The following is a 22,297-nucleotide window of genomic DNA, read 5'->3' as shown; positions in this document are numbered from 1 at the left end:
AATGTGAGATAATGAAAAGATGGAAATAAAGTGTTTGTAGATGGGGAGGGGAGGAGGGGGTGAAGGGAGGGCAGGGACAAGGGGAAAATATGAGAACCAAGACTTGTCATGTAGAGGTACAAGATCCCAAATGAATGTAACTGTACCGTATCCCTAAAATGTACCAATAAACTCAATTAAAGCTGAAAAAAAAAAAAACAGATGGGCGCCTGGGGAAATTTTTATCATTTGAGTTTTTAAGACTTCCATTAGAAAGTTAAAAAGAAAGCTAGTATTTGATAACTAGTAAGCTAAGAAATTAAAAACAAAATACTGTACCAATATCTCTAATGAGAAAAAGGTGAAGAGAACATGATCACTGAATCCTTGTGGCCACTATCAGTATTCAAATGGTAATGTTACAGATAATAAATGGTGACTTAATTAAAAATAAGAATTATCATTAGAGGATAAAGGATGAAAAGAAGAGCTAAACCCCTATCTCTTTGGGAAGAAATCAAAAGGTAAAAGTGACAACTGAAAATGAAAGCTGTAGAAGTTTCAATCTATTCCTGAGATACATGGCAGTAAGTGCCAGAGGAAACTGCTGCCTCTGCAGAGTGGTAAGAAAGACACAGAAAAGAGTTTGTTTGTTTTTGTTTTTGTTCTCATTTCAAGCCTTGTATTTCTATTTTACTATTTATTTCTGGCATATGTTTAATTTGCTATTTCTGGCCAAGAAAACCTTTCAAGTTACAGAAACATCAAGAAGGGATAGAAGGACAGAGGGAAAAAAAATACTGTACAGTAAAAACCTTAAGAATATATAGATTTTTAAAGTACCAATACTATTTTAACCCTTCCCAACATCTAACTGTCTACAAAAACCCTGAGGGGAACTCTATAGATGGTTTGTAAAGTAGATTCTAAAAAAAAAAATAAAGTAGATTCTATACCGCGGGGTAATTTCTCACTGAAGATGCACTGTATGTGGCCCACGTACTCATCCCTATGTTTGAAAACGTAACCAGTGATTATGCAACTGAACATTACAGTCACCCCAGGCCATTCTGCGTCTTAAAAGGAGTGTTTATGGCCATCTTCTGCCAAAGAACCATAATACCACTTAACCTCAGTTCAACCACCTGCTTGAATGAACTTGTTAGGATTAAATTAAAATACAGATGCAAAACAAATAGTAAGCCAAGAAATGTGATGTCCACATAACAAAAGAGGAAAAATTCCTTACACAAAGCTCCTTAGTCACTAAAACAGAATATACAAGAGAATTTTAAATTCTATAAACTGCAAATGTTAATGCTGACTCATAGAGAAAACCAAATTGTAAAATGTAGAAAATGAAGTAAATATCTCTAAAACATAGGGAGTGTCATCTCAAAAAGAAACCCAGGTAGGTGGCAATAAAGTAGTACAATGTGGCTTCTGGATCTATGCAAGTAATCCCACAAATCTGGAAATAGGAGGAAAAAACAGAATTTTTAAAAATGGATTGTTTAGAGATTACCCTAGGTTTGATTTGAATCTATGCATATAATATGTAGTGATACTACTTCTGCAATCCAACCCCTACACGAGGCCAGACTAATTTTTAGAGAACAAGTCCACACAGGAAAGTGAGCCAACGTACTTTTTTTCTCTTCTGTCCATCAACAAATATGTATTGACCAAAAATATTTTCTCTAAAAGGTTTCTCTAAAACCAAGAATGAGACAGTCTGATAATATCTAAACTATGGTTTATCATGTTCTCAAATCTCTTAACAAAATAAAAGGTGCAGCAAACATGACTGAGTCTACCAATAAATTTGTTTCAATCATTCAACTACCATATTCCAAGCTTATGATGCATTAAGAAACCAAATGAGGATTAAGATCACCAGTGAGACCATCTGGGCTTCAGCCTGTGCTTTATCATTCTTCAAATGAAATTCAACACAGGAGTACACAAAGAGTACATGTGAAGCCATGTCTTTGCTAAAACTCAACTTGATCATTATTGAGAAATAACCAAAGTTCCCAAAAACACTGTCATGACTATACATTTCAACATGCTTAAAAACTCTTTAAGAATGCGTTGTTATTTTAATCAATAGAAATGAACCATTTCGATCTTCCACTGGTCATGAAGAAGCACTTGCAGAAATGTTCTCCTTATTACTCAAGGTAAGGGGAAGCATTACTAGAATTGCATTTCACAATTCATCTGGACTATCAATGCCAAATGTTCTCAAACATTTCTTACTCACAGTAATGTTACGATAACAGCTGAGTAAGTAAAATAAGTAAGCCTAGTCATATTTTACCTGTGAAGAAACACCATTATTTGTAAAGGATATTCTGTTAGCTACCATACAGAATTCAAGATCAATTGCTCAGTTAGTGGCCCTGTTAACTTGACTTCCATTCTTACTAAATACAGCAAGTAGTATCTACCTTTATCATTTTGTATTAGTATATTGCTTTTATTATAAATACTTTCTATAAAATCGATGCTCCTAACATTGGATTAATTCTGCATATGTTAGCTCTGGTAGGCCCGAAGGAGCCCAGCCACACTGGCGCCAGCACAGCGGTGTCCGTCCCAACCTTAACACCACCACCGTGCGAACAAGAGAAAGAGGGCCTCTCTGAGACTCCTAGATGAAAACCGAGGCCCACTGGAAAAGTGAAAAAGATCTGTGCGATAAAGGCACACCACACCGCCACAGTTGGTAAGTCAGAGGGAACAGCGCCTCACAGGGAAACCTGGTCTAACTTCAGGGAAAGAAAGCTGGAATCCGCAGTAGAGCCTTGCAGACCCAGCAGGAAGTCAGAGATCTCAACTTGAGCCTTGTAAACAGAAATCAGCCTGAACCTCAGGGGTCAGCTGCTGGCTGGCTGAGACTAATTAGCTTAGACCTGCACACTCCTGCCCATGCTGTCTATTGTGTAAACAGAGGCATACCCTGAAGGAGACCCTCTAATTCTATTTGTATTTTTTATTTTCAAAGTAATATTTTTCTCTTATCATTAAACATTTAAAAAAACTTTTCTTTTTCTTTTCTCAAATTTTCCCCTTTTCATCTTTTTATTTTTTCTCTCTTACTCTCTCTCCCACCTTGATCTTCATTTCTGTCCCTTTTTGTTCCTGTTCCTATCCTTTTTCTTTCTTTTTCCTTCTCTCAACTGCCATCAGTTTTCAAAGAAAGTGATTACAGTTTCGAGCCTCCCTATTGCTTTTAGTTTGTTCTGTTCTTGTGTATATTTTGTTCTGTCTTCTCTTCAATAGCTTCCTATAGTTTGATCTTCCTGTGTCCTCTGACCTCACTTCTAACCTTTCTCTGTCCTATCTATCTCTCTACCCCTCCGTCCCCAACTCCTTCTAAGTCCCCAATTTGAAGGGCAAAGTTGCTATATTGAAGAGTTTTATTCACTATAAACAAATTTTGGGCTGGTCCTCGACTTTTACTTAATCACACAGCTAAAGGTGATAGATTAATAACTACCACAAATTGTCATTTTCTAAGGTGAGCTTGATGCTATTGTGTTGCTGACTGTATCACTTGGGCTAGGTGTTGTGATTGATCTAGTCAGTTATCCTTCCTGGAATAATGAAAATGAGATTGCCTCAAAGTCATTAGACTCAAAACCATATGACCAGCTGTATCTGGAAGATCAAAGTATTAACCCAGGAATTAAACCAAGGACAGTACCAACAAAAAAAAAATAGAAATGAGAAGACATTTAAACAAGGCACAAACACAGACTTCCACCTCACCAAAGGTAAACTTGGGGGAAATGAGGTGGAAAAGTCTGACAGTCAACCATCTGGACACCCTGAACCAACAGCACAGGGAGTAGCAAAGATAAATGAGGCTCTAGAAAAATTCAAAACAGAAATAACTTCCCAGATAACCACAGAGATGGTGAGAAGAATGAAAGACATGATTAGAGACTCTAGTACAGAAACATAAAAAAATAGATGAGCTGGACCGGGGATTTAGTTCAGCGGTTCCACCACCTGCCTCGCAAGCACAAGGACCCGAGTTCAATCCCAGGTACCAAAAAAAAACAAAAGATGAGCTTAGGACCACAATGGAAACCATGAATGCCCAGCATAGGAAAGAAATGGAAACCTTGAATGGCCAACATAGAAAAGAAATGGGATCCATGAAACAGATTCAAACAGATATCCAGGAGATTAAAAACTCTATAGAAAGCATTCACAGCAGAATGAACAAATGTGAAGATAGGATTGTGGTCAGTAACCATGAAAAGATAGAGTTCTTAAAAATAGTAAAGATCATGAGAAATCAACCCAACAGCTCTTAGATGATGCAAAGAAGAATAATATAAGATTGATAGGAATTCATGAAGTAACAGGAGAAAGTACAAATGACATTAAAAAAAAAAACTGTTCACAGAATTAATGACAGAAAACTTCCCTAAGGGGAGGGAATTTGACATACAGATAAGTGAGGCATATAGGACTCCAAATAGTCATGATCAAAAAACAAAAATCTATACCTAGACATATAATAATCAAGATCCCAGAAACCCAACAGAAGAACAAAATACTGCAAGGAGTTAGAGAAAAGAAACAAATCACATGCAAAGGAAAGCCCATCAGAATCACAGCTGACTTTTCAACACAAACCCTCAAGTCAAGGAGAGCCTGGAGGGAGGTATTTCAAGTCCTAAAAGAGAACAACCTCCAATTTAGACTGATGTATCCTGCAAAACTATCTTTCAAAATTGATGGAGAAATAAGATACTTCCACAACAAAGACCATCTGGGAAATTTCATGAACACCAAACCAGCACTCCAAATACTTCATAAGGGCCAACAGAGCAAATATACCAACCAGGTAAGGCAAGAAATTAAAGGGAGAGAGGAAAAAATTTTTTAAAATCTGTATATGTTAAATTATTACTAGTGATATAAGGACACCAAAATATAGTTACAAAGTAAACTGTGATGGCGCCAGGGATTTAGCTCAGCAGTGCTGCCATCTGCTTCGCAAGCTCAAGGTCCTTGAGTTCAATCACTGGTACCAAAAAAATAAATAAACTATGATGTCTGGATACAAAGTACCATCTCAGGGTTGCCAAAGTCCCAGGAGACTGTTTAACATCACAATTGGAAGCAAGACCTTTGAGTCCTAGATCCTTAACTGGCCTAGGGCAAGAGACTTCACATCTTTAATTCTCCATTTCTAAATGTTCACCTTGCACAACACCACCAGTTTTACTGGGTTACTGGGAAGAAGTAGGATCATGTGGATAGTAAATTCTCAGTACTATGCACCAATGTGGTGTTGACTGCCATTACTATCCACGAGAAAGTACTTCATGTGGCCATCACACTAAAGGAATGACACTTAGGCAATATACAGTTTTTAAAACAGGTGTGTTCAACTTGCCGCCCACAAACCACATGTGGCCCTGGAGAGCTAATAACGCAGACCCACAAGACGTAAACATAAACTTTTAACAGTATTATGTAACTTTTAGCAGTATTTTTTTTATGACTCTATTGTGCAGTACTCCAGCACAGACTGTGTAGGCAAAAAGAGAATGCTCACTAAAAATTACCACTTCCATTAAACCCGACATTAATGCATTAGCTGAACAACAAAGTTAAATATCCCCAATAGTTTTATATTGTCCTCCTTTTTCCTAAAGTTATAACAAAAAAATTTTAAAGGAAGATTGTTACTTTTTTATTAACTCTACTAGTATTTTATATGCTGCCCAAGACAATTCCTCTTCACTCATTGTAGCCCAGGCAAACTAAAAAGCTGCATAGCCAGGCTTTAAATCTATCCACATAGTAAAACTAGAATACCACTCAAATTTTTTTTTAAAGTATAAAAACCATAAGAAAAAGTTCTCTACAAAAAAATCCAGTATAACAAAGGAGTACTATTCAGCGTTAAGGAAGGATAAATCTGAGTAATTTACAGGAAAATGGATACACCTTGAGTGCATAATGATAAGTGAAATAAATCATACACAGGAGGTTAAATATCACATGGTTTCTCCTATATGAAAAACACATAGTATAATTTAAAGAGTAAAAAATAGGTTATAGATAATAGGAAGGTAGATCTTTTGTAGATGGGAAAGAGATCTAGGGAGGAATGGGGAAAGGGGCAGTAAAAAGATTAAGATGCTATATGTATGTGTAACAGCTTTCCATAGCGAATGTATTCACTGTGTACTGCATGTATTACAAGTATGTATTAATTTTAAAAGGGTTTAGTATATTTTACAACAACAGCAGCAACAACAAAAGCATAAGTTCTATTATGGCCTGAATGTAAAAGAGCTAAGACTTTAGGGACTGGGGGGTAGATCAGTGATAGAGTACTACCATGCTCCCACCCCAAAGAAGATCTAAGATATCATACAGAAGACATATATATTTCACTTTTCAATATCTTAGAAACAAAATAAATCTTTTAATGTTTTAATAAGAAAGTGGTAGGAATATTCATTAGCACTTTTATAAAAGTAAAAAATTAGAAACAGGCTAACTGTCCATCAATATGGGAATATGTAAAAAATGCAGCTATTTAAAGAACTAGAGGGATTTTATATTCCTAATATGGAGTGATTTAAGACATGCTGATGGTTTCTTTTTAAAGGCACAAAATCAGACTCCAAGACAGCCAAAAATATTTGTTATATACATACACATTTATTCACTTAAATGCATACATAAAAGATTGAAAAATATGCAACTACCAGTAACCTCTAGGTCTTGTTCTGCTGGTCTTGAACTCACCACATAGCCCAGACTGGCCTCGAACTTGAGGTAATCCTCCTGTCCCACCTCCCAAGTGCGGGGATTACAGGTATGCACCACCACATGTGGCTTTTCTAGGTCTTAACTCTGCATAATTTTCTGTTATTTGATTATTTCAGTAAAACTATATTTTATTTGTACAATTTATGAACCTCAAGGAAAAGTTAGCTAAAAATTGCATCAGACTACAAAGAAGTAAAAGTTTAGGAAGCACTCTGCAGTTTACAAAGTTTTTAACACATTATCTAATTAATTTGATCCCAACAACCTTCTAGAATTTAGAGAAGTATCCTTACCTTATAGTAAGAACAGTGGTAGTAACCTCAAGATTAGAACCCAGCTACGGAGAAAGGCAGGAAGATTACAAATTAAAGGCCAGTCTGGCCAATTTAGCAACACCTTGTCCCAAAATAGAATTTTTAAAGGGCTAAGGATGTAGCTCATGATAGTGTTTGCCTAGCATGCACTAGGCCCTGGGTTAAACCTCCAGTAGTAAAAATAAATACATATATAAATGTGAGAACCGTCTCAAGTATGTATTAGCGCTCAGTGAATAAATAACTGCAGAGCCAAACTAAAATTGTGGCTCTTTGACTCTAAACTCAATGTCCTGGTCTGTATACTATGTACCATTGCTATAGAAGCCTGGCATCTACACCAAGGCTCTCTAAATCTGAGTAGTGCTTCTGTTCACATGAAAGTTCACAGCATGGAGGAAAAAGTATAAATTAAAGTAAGAATCAAAGTCCTGGCTTCTAATCTTCAGTATACCACCCCTAAGATTTGATAATAAATCACTCTACAACAATGACTCTCTCTGGCTGCACATCAGATTCAACAGTAATTAGCGCTTTTAAAAATGCTAACCAGGGGCCTGACCTCCAGAAATGAGGATTTACTGGACATATACTAAAAATGACTAGGTTATTCTAATGTTCAGCTTTAGGACCAGCAGCCTTAGGACTTAGTATTCTTCTGATAAAAATAAACATCACTGTGCTACTTGATGAGTTAAAATGAAGAATGAATGCAATAATATGTAGGAAAACCCCTGATAATCAAATGCCTTTTGTAAAAACAAAATTATTTTTTATTAATTCAAACATGTACTATATATTCTGTGTGTCGGGTATGTGCTCATCTGGGAACAAGGGAGAGAAGACACCCTCAAGACGGTGGGAAACAACTATGTCTTCAAACAACTGCCGAGCAGAGCAAAAAGGCACAGCTGTGGCATAAGGATGGCCTTGACTAGGAAGAGCTTGAGACTTCAAAGCATGTAGAGGTGACTGGGGGTTAGAAAGGCTTACACAGAGGAGACCCATGAGCTAGATCTTGGCCTCCTAGCCAAGGCCCATCACACACAGATCAGTCATTCACGATACATGGAAATGATATCTTGTAGAGCAGAGGTTCAAAGAAAGAAGTCTCACAGCCCTGAGGGGTCCCTCAGGCCCTTTGAGGGTCTACAAGGTCATAACTATTTTAATAATAAATTGAAACACATAATCACCCAAAACTGCAAGCAATGCAATTGTCCTTCCAACAGGTAAATGTTCAAACTGCAGTATATTCATACATTGGAATAGTACCCAGCAATAAAAAGAACATTACTGATACACACAACACAATTACAGTTTATTTTAAATGAAAGAAGCCAGATTCAAAAGGATGCCTACTGTAAGACTGCATTTATATAACATTTGGAAACAGAAATAACTATAGGAAGGAACATAATATAGGTTAGAGGAAGCTAGGGCTAAGGAACATTTTAGGGAAATGGAAATGTACTATAACTTCACTGTGGTCATAAAATCATGTGCATTTATCAAAATTCACATAGCACTAGACACTAAAAGGGCTGGACTTCCCAATATAGAAATTGTACCTGGATAAATCTAACATCCAAAAATAATGTTATTTGCTATTTCAGTCATGCTTTCTTTAGTGTACAATACTTTCCAGAAGACATAAAACTGTGCAAATGTCATTACTCTGTAGATAATGAATATGCACTTTTATATCCATTTGCTTAAAATTTTCTCCATTTCAATTTCTAATACAGTAAATAGTGATGAATGTAATGGACATTTACAAAAAGCCTCTTGAGTCCTCAGTAATTTTTAACAATATAAAGAGTTTCTCAGACCAAAGTTTGAGAACCAGCGCTGCAGATAATGGGGAGGCCCTGAAGTGTGCTAACCAAGAATAGGAAAGAGTGATACAGGGAAATCTGTTAACTCACTATAGGGTCTGATTAGGGCTGATCCTGGGAAGGACAAGAAAGAACTCAGATCTACACATAATCTGTAGCTTGTTATAAATACCAAGGGTTTTCTCTGTACTGGACTGTCACTTTATTGGCATATAATGTTTTACAAACCAATTTCTGTTAGCTGCTAATATAGTTAGGAAATGAAGTCAGCTATCAAAGTCTTCCTTCAATGCATTTCTGATTTTTTGGATTATTCACATTCATTCAATTACCACTGGCTCTCTTCAAATGATGCCAATTTAAAACTTTTACATGTTTTAAAATTCAAAAGTAGCCTTCCTAAAGAGGTACCACAATTGTTTTATAAGTAACCCAATACTTCATGACCAATTAGACAAATTTGGTATTACTTAAAAATCTGGTATTATTTCTCTGAATTGTATTTTCAGTTTTATCCAGAAAAAATGACAATCTCAACTCAGTACAGGTTTTCTACGCAACTTCCACCTGAAGAAAATTCATTCCTAAATACTAGTCCTATAAATTCCAAATCTTAAGTACAGAAATTTTTGTATAATCTTCTCATCCCCAGCACTATTACAGCACTTTGATATGCCACAAAGGCCAAGAAATTATTCTTAAAGTGATCATTCTTTAAGTCTTAAATAAATAGAAGATGGATGGATGGATGACAGACTAAATATCAATCATGTAATGGAAGTGGTTAGGTATCAGAAGAATGGTCTTCCCACACACATACATAAAAACACCTTAATAACAGTCTTGTAAACCATTTTAAATGCACATATGTGTTCTAACTGCCATTGTATAGTGCTTTTCTAATTAAATAGCCAACCTCAGTGACTTCTTCAGCTAATACCAAACAGATAGAAATCTATCTGAAGAATTTGATTTGTCACCTTTTATAAACTTCACTTATAGTTCTACTCCAGAAGTCTGAGGAACTCTAGAATTGTGCCAAAATATTACGTGTTATTAAAATGAAAGTAAAGGGCCAGGTATTTAGCTCAGTGGTTCCACCGCCTGCCTTGCAAGCACAAGAACCCGAGGTCAATCCCTGGTACAAAAAAAAAAAAAGATAAAATGAAAGTAAAATTAGACCCTTATCTGAAAGTATAGTCTTTTTTATTCTTATCTATTTGAAAACCTTAGAAATTAGGCTAGTGACAATATTACAGAAGATTCAAATATGAAATTTCACCTATGGATTGAAAGAGAAATAATTACATTAAATATATGCATAAGATTAAAACATCAACTTAAGGATGAAAATTCTGTATACCTGCTAAAGCCAAAAGGTTTTTGCAGGTTTTAATTTCTATGATGCAGATCCAAGATGGAAAATGTGGGTGCTTCTTCCTGGCTCACCATTCAGAACTAGCCAGTTGGCTGATGAAGTTCCCATACAGCTTCAAGTCAAACTCTAGCCTTCCATCTGCCCCACACTTATAGAAACGAAAGAATCTGCCACACCTTAGAGAAATAAAAAAGGAGCAAAGGCTCTTCAGCCTCAAAGTCATTCTCTGCCAGAAAAACTTGGACTTACTCTCCTTAAACCACATTTGGATAAACTACCAAGATTTTCAAAATCTAAAATCCAGAAATGTGAAAAATAACAGAGCTAAATCACAAAATAAGTCTTTAAAAGTGTCTGGTTCTGAGCTGTGATTTCTGGATCTGTTACTGTTCTTCAGTGCTGGAGATCAAACCCAAATCTTCACGCATGCTAAGCAAATGTGGAATTAGGGTTACTGTAAAAAAAATGGCCAACTAATATTTCTTGGGTACTATGCTATAGTTGTAACGTGAATGTGGAACAGGGGCTTGATGGCCAGTTACCTTAACCATACTTGAGATTCTTCCCACACAAACTGCACTCATCATTTGCCAAGAAGTGCCTGACCATAGACACCAAATGTGACTTCTACCCATATGACTGCCAGGTTCTGGTGGAACTCTGTATCTCCATATCCATCAAGAGGGTAAACAAGCTGGTGTAAAACAGATTTAACTGAAAACACCACACATCTTCAGGGAGAAAAAGACAACAATAATAGGATAACTGGCAAAACCATTTTGGATAACACTACTGTCCAGCTAAATCTGAAATCCTTAAATTAATAGAATTATGGAAAAGCTAAAACTATAAGACCATAAAAACTCAAACTGCTGCTTCCAACATTAATATAAGGATTCCAAGTGACAAAGTACTCAGGAGGAGCAATGGTCCCATTTCTAGAGATTCAGGCCCAACCTGAAAATTGCTCCTGTCTCTGGAAACTTCTCAAAAATACTAACAAGTTTGCTTAGCAGAAACAGACCCTTCACAGGCCACCAGAAACTGTGTAGCATTTACATGGTTACTCCTCTGTCAGTCACAGGAGAAAACACACTGACCAGGCCAGAATGAGGAACACCGACTTCCAAGATACTCTTCTCAAGGGAACTGTCTCATTAGTCAACACTGGAACGTGAAATATGCATACTATTTATACATTTGAAGTTTAGAAAATATCTGTATGGTACATACACAACCAAATACAGATCAGACAGAGGCTTTTAGAGCAGGATGAGTGATCCCAATACCCATTACCAATGTAATACCCTCAGTTTTACAAATAAAATTAAAATGTCCAAACTACCAACCCAGAGCTCCTACTTTCATACGTGCTTTCCAGTATACTGTGAAAACTATATTTTGGAGCATAAAAGTGAATTACACCTCACAGTTGCATATCAAGATCTCAATTAACCATGTGTGCAAAAGAAACAATTTATATAAAGAAAGAAGTAAAAGGGCTGGGATGTAGCTCCATAGTAAAATACTTGCCTAGCATGATAAAACTCTGGGTTCAATCCCTAGCACCACAAAATCGCACAGGTATCCCCAGCTGGAGGAGTACAATGGGGCCCACTATATTCCTCCATGCAAGTATGGTCTAATTTTATCCTCAAAAAAATTATACAGATAGATAAATAGATATAGATATGTACACATATGCAAATTGTGTGTACAAATTATCTCTTTTTAAAAACTGGTACCATCCAAAATCAGTATCTAGTAAAGAAAGATACAGAATATGACGTCTTCCTTCCCTTACACAAAATGTTGAAAGGGGAAAAGTAGCAATCCTTTCTTCTCAAATTGAGGTTTAAAATATTTTCTAAGTAAGATATTTTTGCTTCATTATAATTAATTTCCTCTAATATATTTAACTTCAGAACAGATGAGGTAGACACAGTAACATGTTCCTATGATAGTTTGCCTTGTAAATTTGATTTCTGAACATTTCTTCTAAGGCAACAGCCTAAGGTGATCTTTTATTCTGCTCATTTTCTCAACTTCCAAATGACAATTCCTCAAATAAGCGTATTTTTGCATGACAAAAAAATGTGTACTCATACACATAAAAACAGCAAGACCAATTTATATAGGATGAATTATCTGGACGACTTCTTGAAAATTTTCAGATAAAACACAGATCTCAAAGCAAATTCATAATTGTTCCCTGAGTTATCTCCAAAGAGAGGCTTGTATTCTTCTTTCCCATTAAAGAAAATATATGATAAATGTGTTCCAATTTTGCCATTTACGTAGCTGAGTGATATCGGGCAAGTCACTTAAGCTCTGAATTTAAACACTTATAAAAAGTTAATTTATTTTATTTCCAAATGGTTTTTAATGTTTTTTTAATATGCCCCTAAAACATTAGGAGACATTATGTGTGGTCTTTAGCTCCTTTCAATTCTAAAACTCAAATGTATCTTTAATCAAAGTGAACATTCATAAACTACCTTCCACCCCAGAACCTAGCAAAGTTAAATGAAAATCTTGGAACATTGCAGACTTTATCTTCATTAAGTATATGTTCTTGTCTCATATTTTAACTTCTCTGGAAAGGAACTAAGTCTGGCACATCTGGATGATTCAGCTGATAAAACTTCCAACTCTGCCAAACACAAGATCCTGATTCCGCTCCCTTCCTTCACTAATACCTTCTCCAACACCTCATATTGTGAAACCCGACTTTTTTAGCCACAGTGTTGAAAATCAATCTGTGTATCCATTTTTATCATTTAATATTCTAGATGTCAATGACTTTTCTTCTGAATGAGTTTCTTCTTTAATGCCAAATTAGGAAGTTCCAGAACACTGTATATAACACAGTTCACACGCCAACTGATTATTTTGCCATTCCTATTCAATCTATAAATAATCATTAGGACTGAGAGTCATTTTAGGAGTAGTGATCCTAAAAAGTAGCTACTTTTGCCATGTCATTCATGTATTCATTTACTACTACATGACAGGCACTATTCATGATACATGCTGGGGTTACACAACTGACAAGTCTGCCTTCATGGAGCTTGGATTCAGTGGAGAAAATACCTAATAACTTGTATAATTAATAAACAGACAAATTATACGGGGCCATATATGCAAAATGTTAAGAAGGGACATGGATACTGAAAAGATAAAGGGTATGTTGGGCCTGGTGGCAGGCAACTGTAGTATTAGCTATTCAGGAAGGTGAGGAAGAGGCTTTTTTGAGCTCAGGAGCCTGGGTAACACAGTGACATCTGACAAAGGGAAAAGAAAAAAGGAAAGGAAAAGCAAAGGGAAAATGAAAAGAAAGAAAAAGAAATAGAACAGCAGAATCAAGGGACTCGGGGCTAAATAGAGAACAGCTGAGCTGCAATCTTGTGTTGGCTAGGGTCAGAGGAAGACTTGCAAAGGCAGTACAATATCTAAGCAAAGACATGAAGTAGGTGAAGTGAGCCAGACTGAGGTTTTCCTAGTAAGTCTTAACTAGTAGACTACGCGTGTAATGACAAATGCATGAGCAAAAAGGCTGTGTCACAGCAAATATATGAAAAACCCAGATGAGTAAACAGAACACAGTTGTGTATAAGCCCCCTCATTTTTGCTGATTATTTTATCAACAGAAACTTAAAAATTTCAACTAGGCATCTTAATGCACTCTCCCACAAGTATTAAAAAATTTTTGAAAAAATTTTCTTTTGAAAAAATTTTCCTGCAACTCATTTTCTTCAAAACTCAAGAACAAATGTCCAACTGTTCATTTGACACATAAAAGAGCACCAATGTTATCCAACTAAAAACTCCATTAAGACCCTGACTACTCCTATCACACCAGACTCAAATCTCCGTGCAGGACTCCAACAGGCACTCAGACTTTCTGCCAAGGTGGAGACAGCTCTGCTCCCCAGCCGTAAGGTTACAAAGAAAAGCACTGAGCTGTGGAATCCGGAAACCTTTGCACCAGTCATCCAACCTTGAGGAATCATCGCACTCCCCAGGTTTGGCTTCCTAAACTATAAAATCTCAGTAATGATGTGATTTCTAAATTCCTTCTACAATTAACTCCATTAAAAAAAAAAACTTAATAGCCATGTAAGTTATAAAATGTTACTCTTTATAACTCTTCAAACCCACCATCACAGATTCATATTGACTTACTCTTCCAAAATCATAACCAATTTATACCAACTCACTGAAAAGCCTCAACTCTATCTGATCAAAATAAATTCACAAGAATGGTTCCTGAATTACAGTGAAATCCACAAAGGACAAATCCCTCCTGTCTTTGGCTTTATTATCAACATACTCTTGCTAGATTGGAATCCTTAAGTAACATAAGCATTAGAATTGCTGGGGTTTTAAAAACTCTTTATGCACATGTATAAAAGTTCATTTCCTTAACAGTCATTTTACATTCTGACATTACTGATTCCTACAATATTACTTATAATACTGAAATTACTGTATTATTTTAAATAGATGCTATCATAGGTGTCTATTATTCAAGATTCCAGAATTATCTTCATTCCATTTTTACCTCAGTTCCCTACTGTGGAAAGTTCACCTTCCCAATATGGAACTTAAATATGGAAGCAAATATTAACAAATTGGGGTGGAAGAATTATTTCTCCTGCCTTCCTGTAATACAGGCAGACATGTTAATTAGATGCCTCAAACCAAACACACTACATGGGACCTTCTTCAGAACAAGAGTCACATGAGAAAGAAGCACCAGGTGGAAGAGTGGACAGGGACCACTCTGCAGGAAAAAAGAAGTGGGTGATTCTGGCTCAGGTTTTCCAATTTGACACGTTCCCACCCTGATAGTCCTTCACAGGCCATTTCCGTACTGTGCAATGATTCCCAGAAACTCAGCCTAGCCTCTTTCTTCAGCCAACCAATGATCTGCTAAACTACCACTCTTAATAAAATCACTTTCTGCTTATACTAACTATATTGTATATTGATGTCTGTAACTAAAAACCTGACCAATATAGACAACAAATATTCTTTTCATTATTTCCACATATCTAGAGCTAATGAAAGAAGCAAGTATCATATAGAACATTACACCACAAAGTTCTTTGTCTCAGGCCAGGGCTCATATCCACAATCAGCACTTTGAATCTTTCCTTATATGTACTTTCTCATAAATTTCATCACCTTTGCCACACAAAAAGAAAATGGTTTTTGTTTAACTAATTTTCTATCAATAAAGTGCCTGATGACAGTACTTTGGCAAAATACTTAAGAACAGGATACAATAAACATCGCTTTCTCTACCAGTTCAAGTTTATGGAGAATCCTGTGGAGTTAGGTAGCGCTTTCAGAACATTCCCAAACTGTAGGTAAGGTGATCTCATGTTACGTGTGACTGCCAAAATGATTAGCTCTTTGTGCCAAGGCATAACTTAATTCACAAAGCAGCAGTGAACTTTACACTGATTTTCTCCATCCCTCAGGGTATGTTAAAACTATTATGTTAAAAAATTATGTTAAAACTACTGACACATCAAGTAACTAAAATATGACACTATTACCTAACACCAAAAACAGACTGAAAACACTGAGAAATGATTACACATGTTGAAATTTTTTTCTTTGTATAAAGAAGTTGAGTTCCATAAAATCAGTTCCTAATGATCGAAAAAAAAAGGATCAGCTGTTACTGTTACTAATACTGAAATGGCAACAGAATCTTATAAAGGGCATTTGATGTCTTGAGTAATCAAATTACTCTGTACTATCAAGCTGCACAAAATATTTTTCAGGTACTATTCAAAGCCAAAATTTTCTAAAAGAACACTTACATACTCTAAAGCCAATTAATGACACTGACACTCATGCAGAAGGCGTCTTAGTGCTCTGCCAAATAGCAGTAGGTGTTTAATTCAAAAGAAAGCACAAGTATGCATCAAGAGTTATTCAAGACAAGTCTACTAATGTTAGCGCCAGCCAAGCTCTGGATCATCGGCGGGGCTCAGACTGCAGGACCACATCCTCCACTCCTGCTGCCCCAAACTGCTTTCATCAAACACTATACATAGTGCACTGAGCTTTAGCACTGATGGTGGAAAACAGGGACACAAAAAAAGTGAACACATAAAACTGTATTTTCCCCTAAGGACAAGGCAACTCAATCCGCTGAAGAATAACTCAGAACTTGGTTACTTCAAAACAAAATTTTAGAAACAATGATTTTATTGAGCCTGTCAGCAAAGAAGTTACTCAAATGAGTACTGAGCTTTACTGTGATTACACGTACACCACGTATCTTTTGGAAGCATCTGCCCCACCCTCTTTTTAAGAAACAAAGTATGTCTAAGGGAGAAGTGAGACATGGCCTATTTTGTTTTGTTTCTCATATTTAGACACTAATCTCAATCAACCACCTTACACATAAGAATCTGATGCTCCTGAAAAGATGCTCAATCTCATTAGCTGTTAAGGAAATGCTGTACATTCACACCCCCTAGGACAGCTAAAATAAAAACCTAGACCCTCACAAGCAGAAGGTCCCGAGTTCAATCCCTGGTACCAAAAAAAAATTTTTAATTAAAAAAAATAAATAAAAAGCCAGACAATAAAAAGAATTGGAAAGGATGTAAAGAAACTGAAACCCTTACATATTGCTAGTGGAAATATAAAATTTGAAAGGCAGTCTGGCAGTTCCTCAAAAGGGTAAACAGAATTACTATACAAGAGAACAATTCTGTACCCAAGAGAAATGAAAACATATGCAAACAAAAACTTATACATGAATAGTGGTATTATTCTTGATAGCCAAAACAAAAAGAAAAAAACACAAATGTCCATCAAATGATGAATAAACAGTATTATTATCACAATATGAAGGACCATTAGTTGACAATAAAAAGAACTAAAGTAATGTACTGATACATGCTACAACATGTATGGACAATGGAAATATCCAGAGTGAAAAGCCAGTCACATAAAAGACCACATCTTAAGTAAATTCATATATTTGAAATGTCCAGAATATGCAAATTTATAGAACCAGAAAGTAGATTAGTATTTGGTTAGGGCAGCAGGGATAAAAAGGTAAAAAAGAGGGGTGATAACGAAGGGGCATGGAATTTGAGATGATAAAAATGTTGCATGTGTAAAGACACTAAAAGCAACTGAATGATAGGCTTTCAATGAGTTATTACTCTTGAAAATCTGGCTTCTATTCCAATAGTCATAAGTAGTTATACTGACTTCTTTAGAAGTCATTCCCATTTTTGCTAATCAGCATTATTTACAATCACAATTTTTACTTCGTGGAGTTTTCTACCCACCTGCATGAAATCCTACTCCTTTTTAGAGTTCTAGTGGCCCTGGGGATATATCATCTTTTCACGGGTCCCTTTCTAAACATCTAGGCCATAAGAGTCCCTTACACAATTTCCATGAGGAATGAATTCCAAAACACAGCATAAGCCTCACCCACTGATCATGTTGACCACAAAACTTTCAGTGAGAGTCTGTTGAGCAACGACGGCTATTCAGGTAATATCTGGGAAGAGACTTGGTAGACTGATAGCAGATGGATCGAGATGCGACTGTGGCATGTCCACAATGGACCTGAATTACTGCAGTTGTACAGCATTAATAAAAAGATAGCTCTCGGATAGTCCCACCAGTTACACAAGAAAAGTCTGCAACCTGAAGAGAAGAAAAACTACTCAGGTGGTTCATGGCTGCAAAGGAAAGCCAAAAACAGGCTGGTGAAAATCTGAGGTACCAGGAATTGACTTCTTAACTCACTTCAAGACTCTGCCATTTAGAAGGCGCATCAAGGCTCTGTTCAGCTGCCAACGCTTAACAATACTCTGTAAATTTAACCTTTGCTGCTAGAATTTAAAAAAACTAAATACCAAAGCAAATGAGAGATTAAGCTAAAACCATCCCAGCCTTATTAAACTGCCAAAAAGCCTTATCTAATAAACAGAAGAAAATCTTGAGGATTTAACATGGAAAAAAAAACTCAAATATTTGCTTTAGAGAAATAACCTAAATATAAAATTTAAAGATGCATACTCTGTATTCAATAAACATGCAAAGCTACAAATCATTAGAAAAGTTAAGGTACTAAAAGTGTCCCTCTGTTTCACCAGAAGTTAACTTTTATAGTGATTTCAATTCATTTTGATCAACTAAATGTGTTTCCTAGAAGCACACTTGAAGCAGCCAAGATTAAGTTTACACCTGTTTTTGTACTTTCAATTAACTTCACGTCCATTAACCTCTCAGTAGAAATCTGTAAATTTTTTATATGCCCTCAGGCTCTTAAAAGACATTTATTTCAAAACAAAGCAGATGATGAGTTGATGACAGCATGATAATTTTAGGGCAATAGGCAGAAGTCAATGACAGGATAACAACTTCACATCAGAATCCACAATGATGAGAAAGAAATCATTTCACTGCAAAAAATAAGCATCTCAGGTTTCCTGTATTGCCCAAGTTGGGAAACAAAAGTGGTTCTTACGAGAAAAAACTGTCATTATTACAAACTCTGTGAAGACTTGCTTCATCGCAGCTATAAATAATTACATTTCATCTAGCTAATTGAAAAAGAAACTTTGCAACCCTGAGCCTTAAGCGTTCTCTAGTGGGTATGTATTTGCAAACTGCTCCCAATATCAGCATTAAGTTCAACTGGTCAGAGAGCATTCAATAGTAACTACTACCTTAACTCCACAGCAAGGGAGGAAATTAAATACATTACCCAAAACTTTTCTCTAGGAGTTTAAGATACTGCTCATTTTCACCTCCTAAAAGTTCACCCTTCTACCATCTCATTTTTCTTAGTGAAGCCAGAAACAGATGAACAATACCTATGCCTGAGCCTCCCGGAAATACTCAAACATCTGAAAGTTAGGTAAGTACCCTTTCTAAGGTTCAGTTTCCTATCTGTTCAATGTCCATAATATCATGTCAAAGAAATTTCATGATGATCACACAAAATGTCATAAGAAAAGAATCTAACATAGGAAGAATTTATTGTTGCAGTTTGAGAAGAGGGACAAAATACAGTCAATGGATCATGCGACACATATGAGAAACCTACACCATCACTGAAAACACCTAAACAGTCTTGACTCTCTACCACAGCACAAGGATGAAGAACTGCACACCAAGACAAAAAGTGTGCCGGCAAGACGAGCCTTGAATTGAAGAAATTGATGGAGAGCTTGTCTCACAAGCATAGCATGGTGTTTAAACCAAATTACCAGTTTAACTAACAGGGTGGTGGTCATAACTACCCTATTATAAGCAGACAGATTTTTCTGGCATTACCAACAATAAGTCACTCTACACATACAGCCAAAACATGACTGGACCTACTCTACTCCCAACATGTGACTACGCTGCGGCCATACATAGCTGCTGCAATATACAACTAAAGGCTGAAGACTGAGTGGCTCCTTTTCAGACAAGAAATGAAGGATGATAACTGGATAAAGTATACGATAAGAAGCCCTATAACAAAAGGCAAAGTCACTAAATAGTAGGCTCATTAGCTTACCAGCCACAAATGAATGCCACAGTGCCCATTCCACTAAAATAAATAAAGAACATGCAAAATGAGATAGTCCATATCCCCAAAGAATCTATATTATACTAAAGAGAAATCACAGCATTTCAGTTCTCTGCATTCTCCTCCAGACTTACGTCCTATGAAGATAAAACCAGAAACTACATTGCAACACAGGCACTGAATAAAAACGTGGCAAACAAATATAAAGATACTCAAAGGACCTCCAGATGAAAAGTGTCATCTGATTTCAAGTTTCAAGCCTGGCTCAGTCGGAGGCGGCAAGTGAGAATCTGTGTGCTTAAAATGCTCCCAGACAATGTGATACTCCCCATGGAGACTGAGAACCAGTAACGTAACTCACTCTAACTGAGCCTTCACGAATTGTCTGAACATCCTCTACAATGACCCTGTCCAGGGATGACCGACTGGGTGTTGTGCATAAGCACCTCTAACAACAGGGAATGCAGCCCCTCACACATCTACTAGAAAAGTCCTTTCTGATGTTCATTCAAATATTTGTATTTAATCTACTTATGGTGCTATTCTCCAGAGGGACTAAGATGATTTCTTTTCCTCCTAATATGAGGAACTCTGGCAAAGGATAACATCTTCTGGGTCTTTTCTAGGCTAGACATGTTTGATGAACTATGCATTAATTATTAAATGCTAAATTCAAGTGTATAACACAGTACAACCAAATTTCAAAGAGAAAAATCCAAATGAATTATAACCAGAAAGACCTCAATGAAGGAAGTAGATCTTGAATGATGAGAAAGAAAAGTAAGTAGAGTTCAGGGCACTGGCATGGCATCAAAAGGGATATGGGAGATAAGATAGTGAGTGTTGCAAAGCATGAGATGCAAGGAAAGGAATAAGAGAGATAAGGCAATAACTGGTAGATTTCACATAGTTCTTAAGTGAGTAGAACTAAAGCTTAAAGGTTGAAAGAAATCAGAATAATTAGTCAAGGGAGAAGGCAGAAGTCCAGCATATGCAGGCAAAGACGTAGTCCAGAGAAGCAAAAGAAACCAGATAAACAGGAAGGAAAGGAAAGTTATTCAAACAAGCACAAGATTGCTGAGTTTGACATGGCAAAGTATTAGAGCCATGTGTTTCAAAATGGGGGCCACATTTACTTATGGGGTACAATAGCAAGATGGCCTGGAGATCAGGCAGCAAGCAGCAAGGTAGACGGGAGACGGCAACAACCACTTACACATAAAAATTATGGGTTTGCTCAAAGATGGTAGTATAAGACTAACAGAAAAAGTTGAAAATGGGAATCAATTTAAAGGGAAAAAATGTAAAACCTAGTCACAGATCAGACCCAAAGTGAAAGCACAGGAAGATTCAGAGGTGACTCCTAAGAAATATCTGAAAAATGAAAGGAGGAAGCAGTATCATACTCAGGCAAGGAAGACAATTATGCAATCACATGTCCTGAGAGGATGTGTGGATTAGTACCAGGGAGGTTTTATTCTGTTTATGAAAGTTTCAAAGTTCACTCTCTATTCTGCATACTAAGTATTACTATTTTCTCTGGTCCCACACAGTTTATAGTTTCTATGTTAGCAGATAGGGAATATCTGGCTTTAAATCTGAAATCCCCAACATTCCTACCAAAGTTAAAGTGCTTGCAAAAAATAAATAAATAAAATGTGTTTTGACAGTTAGGTGAAAGAGTCCAGTCACAAAATACCCCATACTATGTGATCTCACTTACCCTAAAGACCCAAAGTAGGCAAATCCATAATGACAAAGTAGATGCTTGGTGCCTTAGGGCTGGACAGGCAGGGAGGAGGAGTGGAGATGGAGAAATGTGGAGTGAGTGCAAATGAATTTGGAGTTTCTTTTGGGGTAATGAAAATGTTCTAAAATTGTTTATGGAGATGGCTGCACACTAAAAATCATGGTGTGGTCTCCACAATAACCCTGACTTACTAGACCCTCAATCATTAACTGATCCAAGTCACAGAAAGTCTAAAATAGTAAAGAATTTAAGAAAATGTCATTTTTTACTACAATATCCCCCCATCTAAATACAACTACTTTGTTCAGTTATGTTTATTAAGAGGTGAGATCAGTACCATATTCCCACACAGTGGCTCTACACAGAAAAAAGCCCCCAATAGCCTAGGGGGAACCAAAATACCAATTTCTCCTAGAAGCTGTACAGCAATCACAGAGTGGATTAAAGAGAAACACCTACTGTGAAAGAAATCAGCCTGTGGAGGGCAAATGCTGACTTTCTACAATATACTCTATAAGTTAAATAGTTCGAAAGAGACCACAAAGTACATACGATGGTAAATCAGTCTTCTTTCCAGAAATAATACTCTCTAACAGGACACCATTTTAGGAGTTTTACCTTTTGTTTCATTTTGTTTTCTCTCATTTGACC

General features: G+C 36.4%; 1 protein-coding gene across 8 annotated transcripts in view; it reads right to left on the bottom strand.

Annotated features, from left to right (window-relative positions):
* Sipa1l1 (signal induced proliferation associated 1 like 1) overlaps window positions 1-22,297 on the bottom strand; it is a 333,742-nt gene that overhangs the window by 297,832 nt on the left and 13,613 nt on the right. The gene's annotated exons all lie outside the window — the stretch shown is intronic.

This window comes from Fukomys damarensis, unplaced genomic scaffold, assembly GCF_012274545.1.
Source record: "Fukomys damarensis isolate Sample0158 unplaced genomic scaffold, DMR_v1.0_HiC HiC_scaffold_21, whole genome shotgun sequence".
NCBI lineage: Eukaryota > Metazoa > Chordata > Mammalia > Rodentia > Bathyergidae > Fukomys > Fukomys damarensis.
The sequence above is the reverse complement of the archived record's forward strand: the minus strand, read 5'-3'. Positions and strand labels throughout refer to the sequence as shown.